This window comes from Enhydra lutris, unplaced genomic scaffold (assembly GCF_002288905.1).
Source record: "Enhydra lutris kenyoni isolate GAN:26980312 unplaced genomic scaffold, ASM228890v2 scaffoldscaffold19, whole genome shotgun sequence".
Classification (NCBI taxonomy): domain Eukaryota; kingdom Metazoa; phylum Chordata; class Mammalia; order Carnivora; family Mustelidae; genus Enhydra; species Enhydra lutris.
In genome coordinates this window covers 9,543,748-9,558,929 of record NW_019154103.1, presented here as the reverse complement: position 1 = coordinate 9,558,929, position 15,182 = coordinate 9,543,748, and the positions used below count along the sequence as shown (strand labels likewise).

The 15,182-nt window shown below is 35.2% G+C and overlaps 1 protein-coding gene across 2 annotated transcripts in view; it reads left to right on the top strand.

The window, feature by feature from the left end:
• The window catches only part of LOC111148314 (EGF like repeats and discoidin domains 3), a 415,586-nt gene that overhangs the window by 394,249 nt on the left and 6,155 nt on the right, over positions 1-15,182 (top strand). The window lies entirely within an intron of this gene.

Here is a 15,182-nt window from a genome sequence, read left to right as displayed (position 1 = left end):
TGACCCAAGCCAAAGGCAAAGGCTTAACCCACTGAGCCATCCAGGCCCCCTGATGAAATACTTTTTTGTCTCCATTTACATTGAGCGTGTGATTTCATGATTATATTTCATGATTATATGAATAACTTTTTAATTTTTCCCTTAATAATAGATGAGACATTTGCATATTACTGCATTTTATTTCATTATCTTTGTTTGAAATGCATGTAAAATTTTTGTCAAGTTGACCAAGATTTTCTATATCCTTACTGATTTTCTATCTACTTATATTATCAACTATGGAGAAAGCAATGTGGAAATCTCCAACTATAATTTTGGTATTCCCGATTCCTTCTTGCAGTTATATCAGTGTTTACTTGATGTATTTTGAAGCTCTTCTAAAAGATCCATGATCAGTTAGGGCCATAACTTCCACTTGATCAGATAGCTCCTCTGTGATTAGAAAATGACCATCTTTATCCCTAGAAATATTTTTTGATCTGAAAACTGCTTTGCTGGTATAAGTAGAAGTACTTCAGCTTTTTTTGATTATTGCTATGTTGGTGTGTGTTTTTTTCATCCTTTTACTTTTAACCCATTTGTACCTTATATTTGAAATACATTTCTTAAAAAAAAAAAGAAAGAAAGAAAGAAAGAAATATATTTCTTCTATGCAGCATATAGTTGGGTCTCTTTTTTTTCCAATCCTGCTATCTCTGCTTTTTAATCAGAGCATTTAAACCATTTATATTTAATGTGAATATTGCTTATAATTGGCTTTAAATCTGTCATCTTTCTGTTTATTTTCCTACTTGTTGCATCTTTTCCATTTTTTTTTCTATTTTTCTGTCTTCTTTTGGATTAATAGAATTTTTTTAATGATTCCAGTCAGGGTTTTTTTGTTGTTGACTTATTTGCTATAACTTTTTTTTTTTATTATTGCAGTGATTTCTGTAGGATTTGTAGCATATATTTAAACTTACTCATCTACCTTCAAATTAATGCAGAGCCCCAGAAACCTACTTCTAGAAGCACAAAATAGATCTTAGCTATAAATCCATGTACTTAGGAACCACATTTATTATAACACTTGATTTTGACATTCCCCAAGTAAGTCTTACCATAAAGAAAGAAATAGGCTCCCACTAGGCAAGTTGGTCAACCATGAGAGTAAATTGATACCCAGTGAAAAGGATGTAGGCCAGAATTCTTATGTGAGACAATAAATCAGTGTCATCTGTCCAATATAAAAATGTCTGAAGAACTAAACCATTTTAATATTATAAATATGACAATCAGCTAAACCTAGACCATGTAACTGGTAGTTGTAAAATTAAATTTAACCAGTTTGTTTATGGTATTACAACTAATTCACTATGATGAAGAAAAGCCTTAGATAAGTTTACTATTTATTACTGAAGAAAACAACAAATTCCAAAAACTGTACATAAGAATACAGCAATTACTATTACAATAAAGAAATACTTTATGTATAAGAAGGAAGAGCAAAAGTTCTTTGAACACTTGCAAATATAGCATATATATACCCATCATAATATACATGTATATATATCCAAATAATTGTACTTTGTTATTGTTACTATTTTTACTAGGTATTTTACCTCTAATTTTATATATTCTTCATAGGTGTGCTCTTCTTTATAGAAGCCCTCCACAACTGAGCAATTAACTTTTCTGAATAAGCCATTTCCTATTGATTCCTAATATTATTTGTGTCTTGTTCTCCATGGTTACTTTCCATAAGGGAAAAATCCTTCAGTCTTTACAAATGCAAATTCAACTACAAACTTTCAGCCACACAAGTATTATAAATGCACTGAATGTTTTGGCACAAAGCGTGTGCTTGTGAAATGTTTTATGTATGTACATTTCAAAAGGAAATATTTACAAACAAAATTTTCTGATTCCTTTTTTGTATCTTTCCATTTTTATTGACTGCTTGCTCTAATAGATTTTTGAGGTGTAGGTATAGAAGTCTGCTGTAGATCCAGAAACAAGATTACTTCAGAAAAACCATTTCAAAATAATAGCAATTTTCTAGGTTTACCGCAAGTGGTATAAATGAAATACTAAAAATGTATGAATGCTGAATTTTTAAAAAATGTATGAATGCCCTTTTTGTTTCTCATTAGTCATAACTGAATAAGCCTCAGGAAAGCAACACCAAGGAAAAAGTATAAATGTACATTGGAGTGTGTCTAAATGTATGTGTCAGTATATACGTATGTGTGTATATGTGTGCGTGTGTGTGTGTGTTAATACCTAAAGTCAATTAAAGAAAAATACATTCCTGTTCTCTTCATTGAAATGTCAGTTTCTCATTATCTTCCCAGAGCTTTTATAAGCATTCCAGTTTACTGTAGCATTTTATTTTTTGACAAAACTCCACATTCTATCTTTCATGACGGAGCATGTGATGATACCATCACAATCTCCACATTCTTATTTTTTTCTTTCTTGTCTATTTTCTAATGTTTCTAATGTTTAACTGACTTATATTTCTCTACTCCATGGATTCAGATACGTTTTTTATTTGAAAGTCAAATGTTCCTTTACTCTCATGAAAGTGACATTTGTTTTATACTCCTGGAGCTGTTTTTTACTGCAGTTAGCAGGAAAATTGCAAAATTTGACAGACGCTTCCAGTATTTAATTTTTAAGGCTATAAGCCAAAGTAAAACAATAATAAATTTCGGGAAGGGTTCTTACATGGAAAAATTAGAAATGAAAATGGATTTTCTCATCCAATATATTAGTCATAATGTCATGGTGTTTAAATAAACCTGAATTCACACCATGGGGGCTTTCTTCTTTGGGGAATAAAAAGAAGCTGGTAATATTCTGCCTCCCTCCCTGAAATTGTCCAGGTTTTTTAAAAGCATAAATCAAAAATTTGCAGCTTCACCTTGGATTTTCTTTTTTTTTTTAAGATTTTATTTATTTGACATAAATAAATGTCAAAAATAAATGATAGATCACAAGTAGGCAGAGAGGCAGGCAGAGAGAGAGAGAGGGAGAAGCAGGCTCCCTGCTGAGCAGAGAGCCCGATAGGGCTCGATCCCAGGACCCTGAGATCATGACCTGAGCTGAAGGCAGAGGCTTAACCCAGGCGCCCTCACCCTGGATTTTCTATAAAAGAAAATCCAAAATTATGTTTCCAGTAAAATTTTATTGGGTCCTTAAAGATGCCACATATTCATCAAGAATGATCCTGCCACATCTTGGTGAACTCTAATTCAGTGGTTACCAAAATTGCCTGATCCTGACACTCATGGGGAAGCTTGTTAAAAAATACACATTTCTGGGCCCTGCCTCTGACTCTCAGAGAGATGAGCTGGGAATCTAAATGTTTACAGAGGCTTCAGCTAATTTGAATAAATGTTTACAGAAGCCCTAGCTAATTTGAATAACGAGCACGTGTGGGAAAGATGACTCTAACTGGCACCAAATTTAAGTTTTTGAAACTGATCGTAGTTTTGTATTTTTCTAGTCAGAATGGAACGTATTGTGTGATAATTCTTTAGGACTGGCTGGCCTCTAATTTGTCAGTGGTACAAGTCAGTATGAATCTATGTCTCCGATGTAAGTTTAGATTTTCATATTTGCCAGTTGTCTCATGAATACCAACAAGTAAACACGTATTAGCTTTAAACAAATTTTAAATTTAAATAATAAATTTAAGCTGTTAGGAACACAGATTAGGGAGAAAAGCATCTAGAAGGATGCGACATTTATATTCATTCAATTACATATTATTCTGGAGGCAGTTATTGTCTACTGTGCTGGATGTACTGGGGGAAACCTGATATGACAGTGGGTCAAAGAAATCCCAGCCTAATAAAGAACTTGAGAATGGTAGAAAAACTTTGATTCAGTTAGCTCATTTTGAAGACTCAAAATACAACCTACTAAGTGTATTGTTTGATAAAATAGCTGTAGGAAATAAGTAGCACAAGCTTAGAATTATCTAAGAAAATAATAATAATATTAAATTATGCTCATTTCATAAAAGTCTATGATTTTGCAATAGGGAAAAAAAAAAGAGTTCCTGGTTCTTCTCTACTTCCTTTCCTTTCTCAATGTCGATGTGGGGAAAAAAAAAAAAAAAAGGCAGCAACGTCACCAGTCCTTATTAGCAAAGCCTTCATAATCTGCTTTGGAGGATATATTCAAATTAATCCGTAATTATAGATGCTGCAGGGTATCCTTTCGTTCCTGCTGAAGCTGGCACTGTGAGTAGCTGAAATTAAATTTGAATATTCAGGGTCTCGGAAGTCCAGCTCTTCTGTGAGGCAGAGGTCAGATGAGATGTCAGTTCAGTAATAAAAGCCATGCTGCTCTTCTGAAATTTGAGCTGGGTGTGAAATTTGGAACCTGTGGAATCCCCTGGGAGGTAAAATAAATGGAATCCCCAGTGGCATTCGGTGAGAAGGATTGTAGCAGGAGGAAGTGAAAGGGGATGAATGAATCTTTCAAGATGGAGCAGCCACAGGTTTCTGAGCTGCAGAATCAAGGACAGTCTCCCAATCTTACAAGGAGACCATTAGTCTCATCCACTCAGTCTTGTTACTATTTTCAAATAAGGCGAAAGGGAAAGAAAAGATGCTGCTTTTCTGAAATTGGTTTCCAACATCTAATTGACTCTACACAAAGCATTCAGATTCAAAAACAGCAAATGAGTCGCGCCCCTACGTGCCAGGGATTTATATGTAGTCACTGTAGGGTACTTACGTAGGTATTTGGTGAGTGACTTAATTGGAACTAAGTTAAGGAAACAATTCTACAGTTTCAGCGTTGTCTAAAAATAAGGTTGGTGTTATTTAAATAAACACCATCTGGTATCAACTGTTATTTAGAATTTTATCTGCTTTCCTCCTTGTCATAATTCAATATTATGGGACCAGGCTAGGATATATGTTGGTATAAAGAATACACAATCACCTGTATTCGCACAGATGTCAATGTTATTAGATTTTCAGACTCAGGCCACCTCCTGAGACTATTTCTGTTTTGGTGGAATGTAAAGTTCAATGATGGGCTCACCATTTTTAATTTTAAATTATATTAAAAAGCCCTCCCCAAGAGTTGATAGAGATAATAGTTAATGTCATGATTCCACTTTTAATGCAAAACAAAAAAAATGCATAGAACTAAGAAATTAAAAGAAAAAAATGCAGTCTTTGGGGCTGATGTGCTCTAGACTGAATGAAAATTGTTAACAGGCTGAAACAAAATACTTAGTAAAAACATGTAAATAAAACATTCAGTTATTGCCATAATCTACACATACCAACTAAAAAGTTCAAGGAATTCCTGTTACACCTTATGGACCTTTTATAATTCATGCTTTTGACAAAAATTGAATGGAGTCCCTGTAAATTTTACTAAGGCCTCTGACCAAGAAGGCTATATCTCAAGAACTAACCTTGTATAGAAGAATTGATTTATCAAAGTGAAAGTCATTTGCAGACTTAGATCTGCTGGAATGGGAAAGAACAACCCCACTGATCACGTTTAAATTCAGAAAGCAGCTTATTTCACCAGTGGGAAGTGCGGTAGCCATTGTTAAGGAGCACAGAGAACAACACGACATGGACTCAGCAATCAGAATCAGTTGTGAGATGGGGACTGGGGGTCACAAACAAGGCAGAAGACTGGATGCAAGTCCAGATGCAAATAGACAAGGGCAGAGGTCAGCTACAGGGAGGACTGTATTTCCATTTCCATGTTTAACATGAACTCCAAGTGTCCTGCCTACCCAAAGTTGTTTGTTCCTGAATAGAGAGCAAATGGTTTACAACGAGGAAAGGAAGGGAGGACCAGGAAATGGGGCTTATGGGATGGAGGTGAACAGGAAGAGGGTTAGTAACTTAAATAATTACAATGATAGAATCCAGTAACTAGTTAAATGCTGGAGAAAAAGGATAAACTGGAATGATAGACTTGCCACAGGAATACTCAGAAGCTATTGATCTTAAGGAGCTCATTAAGAAGTCATTCAGTTTGTTTGGAGACAGCAAGAAAAAGCTGGTTGTCTTTCTTCAAGAATCAATTTTGAAGTTGCAAAAAAAGAAATTCTTTATACATTATTTCACATTCTATAATATTAAAGACACGCAGTGAAAATAGATGGTTCATTTTGACCATTGAAGTCATTACATTTCTTAGAGGGCATTTGGATTTTTAATCTGCTTCATTTAAAAGGAAAAACAAAAGCAGAGTGCTGGTCTAAGGACATATACTGTGAGGTAGTATGGAAAAACAAGCAAAGCATTAGACACAAAATCCATAAAACTCACCAGTTTGGGGGTGGGTTGGGAGCAAGGGGGAAGAAAAACATCCCTGCTGCTATGACTCCTATTTAGTGACAGATAATATCCCAGTGCAGATGCTATGAAACATCATTCTAGGTAAGACAGAAGTGTAAGGTGTTAAATAACAAAAAAATCAACCAAGTGAATATGAAGATCTAATTGGCTTTATTAAATGACTGATGGATAGGCGGCACCCCTTCTAGCAAGTGGAGGGGGCTCAGAGAGTTGTACAAAATGGAAGGCTTTTATAGAGGGAGGGTGGGGCAAGAACATGAGTAGCATGAAAGGATTGCAGCAGGCAAGGCTCCTTCCCCTTAGGAGTCAAAGCAAAGGGTCTGTTTTATCATGCAAGATTACTTCATCTTCCTCCGGAAGTGGGGGGTTGTGGAGACAGCCCCGTGGTAGACACATTGGCGCCCATCAGAATATTCCTGACTGACCAGTGAAGACTGCATTTCTGGGGGAGGTTGAAATTGCACTAGATTAACTAAGAATCCCCAGTGTAGACTTGACCTAACTGATGCCATTTGGGGCCTGTGGGTTTATTTTTAACAAGGAAGACAAAGCAAACAATGCAGGGAGATGCAGTGAGAGATAAGCATATATATATTTTTTTTCTTTGTGTTAATTATCTTCCATCCTAAAAACTCAAGTTCTTTGTTTCCAGAAAATTGGATAAGCTACCTTAAAATTTGAAACCATATAATTTTTCCAGTTAACAGATGTTTCTGCATGAATGAAAGTGTGAAAAACATAAGAAATATGTTATAGAACATGATATTAAAGTAAAATGTCCATTAAAAATAATTTTTTATTATTGCATATTATTATTACATGTATGGCCTTATTTTTCCCAATGCTCAAAGGCCAAAAAACTTTAACGTCTTAATTTTTGCATCTTAATCCAACATCACTCATCAGAAATTAATAAAAATATCCCCAGTGAAAATTATGAACCTCTCATGTTTATGTTTATGTTTGACTTACATATTATTAGACAAAATTGTATAATGACAGTATTCCTCAAAGGAAAGGAATTACTCATTCTGTTATTTAGGTCATGCTTGTATTTTGACTATGAGGGACCATCAAGTGTTAGCCCAACTTTGACCCTAGGTTCAATTAGAAAGGTTAACACACTAAAAATACTGATTAGTGACAGGTCCCCAATAGAATGGTCAAGGCTAAAAAAGTTTAATAAATTGTTTAAAATTCAGGTGTGTTATCACTCATTAAAAGGTGGTGATGAATCTGATTGAAACAGGAGAGCTTAGCTGAGAAGAATTTTGAATATTTTTATTGGAAGAAATAGAGTCCTATTTAATGTGAATCTAATAGTTATCATTCCCATTATGAAAACTGATGTAGGAAAGACGTTAGGGTTCAAAGCCAATGGCCAAGAAAGAATTCTTAAGATACCTTTGGTGCAAAAATGTGATTTTATTGAAGCATGGAGACAGGACCCAAGGGCTGAAAGAGGTCATGAGGGGTCATGAGGAGTGGTCCATTATATACTTTTAAGTTGGGAGGGGGTTAGGCATAGCATAGGTCTCAAAGAAATTTGGAAGCAAGGTTTCCAGGATCTTGAGGGGGCTAGCTATTGTTGGGAAAGGGTCATTTCTTACCGTCTAATTAAACCGAGCCATAAGACTCTTCCGATATATATGGGTGGGTCATATGCGTGACAGATGATTGCTAACATGTATCTTGGATGGTTTAGAGATAAAGGAAATTTATAAAGTATTTTTTATATATTAATGTAGGCTTACTGGATGGGGAGCAGAGGGGGCAGTTCGGGTTAGGATTGCCTTTCGCCCTTACCAAAGTGTCAACATCAAGGCAGTTGAGTCCCTAGAGGAATGTCACTCTGCCTATTTCAGGGCCTTGTCAGTGGGCTGTAGGTAGTAAGGAAATCTAATAATTTCTCTTCTGTCTCTATTTCCCACATCAAAAATGAGCACGTCATTATTCTGATTGCTGAAACTACACGTTTACCATTGGATAGAACACAGCAAAAAGTATGAACCCATTTCATGTCTAGATAATTACCAGACAACTAATATTTTGACTGCTTAATGTAATATATTTTGAAAGTGAAAAAATCCTCAAGGACATCAGTTCTACATGGCACGCAAGCCTTTCCACCATCATACCATTAGCTGTAATCTGTGGAGCGATTTAAAGTCTCTAACTTACAAAATGAATTAGTATTCTAGTCTTTTTCTGCTTTTTCACAGTTTAAATCTGAAAAAGGATAAAAGATACCTGTCATAGTTCCACATTTATGAGAAACTATGAAAGGATTTCTGGATCTGCCACACCCTATAAAATGACCCATTAGGAGAGTGATTCGCATATACTTCCTTTTGTTGGGTCTCAAAGAGAAAGTGTATTTATATGTACGATGGGCTCTTGAGGCACACATCTGTACTAAGCCCCTTCAGGCCCTTTTTATAGAGGCAATGCATTTCTTATCATTTTAAAGCTTCTGGTATAATTTGAGACACAAAGCTGATTAAAAGATAATTTTTTAAAAATAGCAGATGAACCCAGCGATTGTACCTGCATGAAAAGAGTATTTTTTCCAGTTTTCCTATGGAAAAACACCCAGAAGTCCACACACGGGAATTAATTTCCTGCTTTCCAATAAAGCTAGAAATAAAATTAATGTTTACAGATAAATGAGATGTTTAATACTTAATAATAATTAAAGGAAGGTATTCTTCATAAGTGAGTGAAAAAGTGTCATTTTACATAGCGAAAATTTTATTTTTTCTTTTTTCTTTTTAGTACTTTACCAATATCTAGAAGTATTAACAAAGGTGATTTTTTTTTTCCTCCTGATGTCAGATATAATTTAATGACCAGTGTACCCTCAACACATTGACAAAAAGACCCAGGCTTCCCCTGACCAAAGTAGAGTTTGCATCTGCTAAGCTCAGGACCAGGGCTCTCTACACTTTTCATTTATGGGTGCCAGATTTAGCAAACAAAAATGCAGCACACCTGTTAAATTTGAATTTCAGATAAGCAATGAATAATTCTTTAAGTATATACCGAATCTGATATCTTGCTACTCTGTCTCCATTAAAAATCTCCTAGATCTTCCAGTCAGAACAGATGTTCTCCTGAGAAAACACCTAAGGGAGAGAGGATAGAGTGAGAATGCCTTTCTTTCACACTTAGGGAAATACACACACACATATGCACACATACTCTCACAACCTGCTTCATGTCTGCAATTCTATTTTGCCACCTCATCATCTGTCTCCAGAATTATCTTCTCCAGCTCCCTGACACTGTTCCTTCCTCAGCACCAGTCTGGCTTAGAAGACACATGGCTGAATGCTTAAATCACTACTGTGCTCCTACTTACAGCTCTGTACTAAGTCATGTCTGACCAAAATTGGATGAGACGTGGAGTGAGGGAAAGGTTCCTAATGTAGGGTGGGATTTGTCAGACACCTATTTTTCTACTGCCACATCATTGAAATATCTTCTCTGAAGGGGTCAAGATAGACTACAGATTGTTGGGATATAACACAAAATATCCAGTGTGATTTAGGAGATTTTGAGATAAACATTGGGCTTCATTAGAGAAGCAGACTGTTTTGTACTTTTCTGGAAAAGAGGAAAGGCATTTCTACACTTCTGATGATAGACTAAAAAAGAAAAAAATTAGATGGTCTTGCTGTCTGACTACTCTTCGTAATATCTCCTATAGATAGCTACTTTTGAAAAGCAGATGATTTTCCAGTTCTGTTTTTTTTTTTTTCTGTAGGAATATTTCTTATGGCAGTCAAAATCTGAGTGCTAGAAAGCAGATAGTTTAAATCTATAGCCACAGTTTAGAATGACATATTTTATGTTTCATAAATCTCTCTAGGCAATCATTCTATGTGATATATTTGCTGGGATATTCTTGTTTCCTAAGGAGACTTTCATCATAAAAGAAGTTAAATATGGTGGTGTGTCCCATCTACTGAATGACTTTTAGACTGAGCATTCCAAATGCCAGTGGATGTGGGAGAAAAAAGGCAATAGTCAACAGAGTTAGCAAGTTTTGCTTTGATTTTTCTCAGTGTCTTTTTCCAGGGTCAGGGTCTTTTTAACAGAAGTTGTATGAATTTTTCAGGAAGGCTCTTCTGGCTTTTCCTAAGAAGTGGTCAGGACCCCAGCTTCTTGGAGTTAAGGCTATGCAAGAAAAACACAGAAGGAATGGAGGTGGCTACCCTGTCCCCAGTCCCTTCCCCTTCTCATCTGGTTAGGTTGGATCTCAGCAGTTCCTAAGCTCAACAAGACACTCTCACAGTGGAGTAGGGCATCTCAGGTACAATCTTTGCCAACTTGCCGGTAATAGGTTGATATTACTGTGGAGAGTTAGATCTCTTCATCTCAGATGTCTACAGGCAAGCTGAACCCTTCTATTAGAGACCAGAAGTAAAAAGTTCTCCAAAATACTCCCAAAGATGTGCCACTTCCTTCCTTTTCCAAAAACTCCTAATCCCCAGAATACCTAAGGAGGAATGAATTTTAGAAAGATATCACAGCCCTCTTTTCCAGTCAAAAATTAAATATCAGCCAACCAGCTATCACATCAACTACAGGAAATGAAAGAGAGTCTGTAACAGTTTGAAAAGGAATAAATGACCCTTTATTGTCAGAGTAGAAAACAAAAGACAACATATTTGCCTTTTTTTTTTTTTTTTTTTGGCCGTTATTAGTCTCCCACTGGTGCATTTTGGGAAAAAAAAAAAGTGTGGAACAGAAAAAAACAATAGAGTCCAGGTAACACTGCAAGAACTCTAAGTGAATGTCAAATTTGTGGTTGAGTAAAAATTTCTTGGGATATAATCAGAGATTTATATACACTAGGAACGTGAAGCAAAGCCAGAGCAGTTCAGTGAAATGCAGCATTCCCTGAAGCCAGAGACCTACTTTTTTACATAATTACAAAAGAGAGCAAACTTCAGAGCCACAAGAAATCTCCTGAGGGCAGCAGTGGGAGTGGAATTCATTTTCTCAGAGAATCCATATAGTAATTTTAATGGTTTAAAATGATTCATGAACTAGTGGAAGAAAGACATGGAATTTGTCCCCATGTTTTTCTTTTTACTTCCCCCATCAAACAAAAATGTTCTATAATTGGACTTTTGAAGTTAAGTCTTTGGATAGGCAGTTTGAAAGTCTCACATAATTTCATCGAGGGAGCTTAGGAAGCAAAGAAATCTCTGAAGGAACCAGGGTCCAGATTTTTTAAAGGGCTTGAGGAACAAAATAACATTTTGAAAGGGACACAGATAAAAATTGGTGTCCAATATGAAATATGGTGCAGAATGATTTATATATGTCACCATGTTCTATAGCTTTCAGAAAACCTGCCAGTTTCCCAGGGGATTCAAAATAATCTCTAGTAGATGGCCAAAGTAATATTCTCCAAGGAATGTATAAGCTTTTTCAGAAATGATATTAAAGAAATACAGAAGAATAAAGATGTTGTTACTGAAATGTAAAAAAGAACAAGTAACACTAATTGTTTGATATATTTATTAAGTTTATGTTCATGAGAATAAATACCACCCAGAAAATAAAACCAAAAAGAGCAAGTAAAATAGAGAGAGTAGGACCTAAGAATAAAAGATTTAGAAAGTGTACCCTAGGGCCACAATCAATAAATTTCAATAGGTTGTCATGTTAGGATTTATTCAAAGAATCAGAAAAGAATTAAGTTCACAATTAATTTTGAAGCCAGAATATCTCTGATAGGCCTGGCACATACTGTTGAGGGAGTCTGGGGCACAATTCTTTCAGACAATGGAGGTCCCTCCTCAGAATAATCAATGTTAACAAATATCAAAAAGTCCTTTGTAATACCTCTAACCCCTCAACATCAATTACTTATGCAAAGGTTGGAAGTTCCCAAATCCACTCTCACTTCTGACATCAGCTGCAAGTTCAAAGGTCCCCAAGACCACTTCAGGTTCCATAATTCACTAGAAGGACTCACAGAACTCATTTAAAACTTATTATACCTACAGCTACATTTTTTAAATTTTTTTAATTTACATGTAATGTATTATTTGTTTCACAAGTACAGGTCCGTGAATCATCGGTCTTACACAATTCACATCAATCAACATTTACAGTTTATAATAGTGAAAGAGGATTCAAATAAAAATCAGCCAAGAGAAGAGGCATGTAGGGTAGAATCCAGGAGAGTTTCAAGCATAAGCTTTCAGTTGTTCTCTCTGGGAGTCTTCAGCAGTGCTAACCTCTCTCAGCAATGATGTGTGACATACAATATGCACTAGATATCACCTCAGCCTTGATGTTCAAAGTTTTTATTGAAGCTCAGTCATGTAGACATGGTTTACTGCCTGAAAGGCTAACTTGAGCCTCCAGCCCCTTCGGTGGTCAAGCTGGTTCAAAGCCCCCACCATAAATCACATCATTAGCATAGACTCTCTGGTGTGGTCCAAGTCTCCCATGTAAGCAAAGACAGTCATCTCTCAGGACTTTCCAAAGTCTTAGAGATTATCTTCCAGGAACTGAAAGCAAAGATCAGACCTCCTTTTGGGCAAGGTGAAGATTTTACTGCACACTCATATTACACAAACTTGTATGATCTGTACTCTCCTCACTGGAATGGCACTTGTCTGCATCACTATGACAGCTCTAGATGGGACACACCTTGAACTTTGCAGGTACATTCACCTGCTGATAAATTGTTTCAGTTGACTATGGCCTTTCTTCATCTGCACCCTTGGAGGGTAGTAGTTCTATTCAAGGATGCTTTGGGATTCTGTTCAAGAAGCAGATCCCTGTTCCTCTCCACAGATGAGGATTTTTGCCGTATCGTTGTTGAGATGTTGTATAGTGAGGGCTTATCCCCCACCTGCTGCAGACTAGTGATCAATGAGAACTTGTTAACACAATCTCCTATCTCTAACAAAATCCTTTCTTTATGTGTGTGTGCATTTCTTAAAATGTGATTCTCAATATGCATTATTTTCCAAGGAACATTTCCTAGGTTATTGGAATTTACCTAGAAACTGATTTCTTGTTTCCTTATTACATCTGAAAGAATGTACTTATATTTAGACTAATTTTGTTACAGAGTTTCATTGGTTTAGTGGAATTGATTGGAGAGAAAACCATCAAGAATGATATACCAGCCATTCAATCATGAAATGGTTTCAAGGATGCTGATAAATTTTCCTAGAAAATTGAATTCACTGAATAATAGCTAGAGTCTATGGAAGCTAAAATAGTCAAACTTTGGTTTTAGATTTTTTATATCCAATCACTAACAGAAGTTTCATACATGTAAAACTTCCAATAAGATTTCTTTTTAATGTGATATACATTCATACCACTAACAATTTTCTTTACATTTTAACACAATAATTTTTGTTTTACTTTTTAACGAAAAATTTTGGTATTTTTGGAATGCTTTAATATAGGGCAAAGTAGAACATAAATTGTAAATTAGCCTAAAAGTCATAGAATGAGAAACAACTGAAGTTTCTCTTACAAACACTATTCAAATAGATAAATACTCTGTGCATTAGGCTTTTAGCCATTAAAGCATTGGTTCAAGTTGTAACTCTGAAATTTTTGACAGAAATTCAAGTAGTGTTAATAATAAGTATATAAAAATGATTTTTATGATGCTGAACCATAAACTAATAAGTGTAAATCCTTTCTGTCACCCACAAAAGTCAGATTTTATACTCACATAATATATAAATGGTTACTTTATAAAATGGATACTTAAATCCTATGTCCACTAAATTTCCACTATTTTTATATGGATCATAATCTTAACTATGAATTGCTATCTTTAAAATATCATGATTTAATAAAATGAAATGAAATTGGAATAAATATAAATGTCTACATCCACTATAAATCTCTTTTACAATTGAAATATTGGGAAAATCCTAACTTAAGAGAATTTCTATGATAAAGTTCGAAGTTTGTTTTGACAATTAGTCATCATTCATGGCCAAAAATGTAATATAATAGTTTTAAATTTTAGACTGCATTGATAGAAGTATTGTATCCATAACAAAGGCACACTCTATACTTTGGGCCACTCAGGTCATTACTACATACTATGTCCAAATAAATACCACCCTTTCATCAAGTCAAATTTAAAAACCAGAGGGTATCCAATGGAATGCAATCAAAATAAGTTTAAAAATCATCTTACATGACTTTTTTTAAGCAACCACAAATGTTTAGCCTAAAGCACCACTAATTTTGAGTTTTTGAGAAATTTATGTTAATTATTGTTAAATAGGTCCAAAGCTGTTTTTCTTTTGACAGATATCATCTATGCTTGTTGAGAATAAAGCACTAGGATCAATAGATGGAAGTTAGAAAGAGGCATGTGTCAGCCTAATGAAAGGACAGACTTCCAAAGTGTCTGAATACATACATACCTACCCTATTATATTGAGGATTGCATTGTCATTGCTGGAAGTTCCATGTCAGAAATGTTAGAGGAAAGTTGGTGCTCACAGATCTATGCCTTATTTTCCAAGTCTCAGATTCTTCCATTCTATGGGTGGAATTACATGAAAACAGTGTTTCTCATGGATCAGAGTTGGAAAAGACTATATTCTTTTCCAACTCCTTCATAAGTACTCTGGATGAAAGAATAAATAAGTGAAATTATATATGCTGGATAACTTTTTTTTTCTCTTTTCCACTCCTCTCCTCTCCAACCCCCACACAAATGCTGCTCTTGGGTAATGGATTTTTATCTTTGTCTTTAATCCTTTAAAGATATCAGTTCAGTGTGCGAACACAGGCAAAGAAGCCAGTGGTATGTTTGACACCATTGCCAAGGCAAATGCAAAC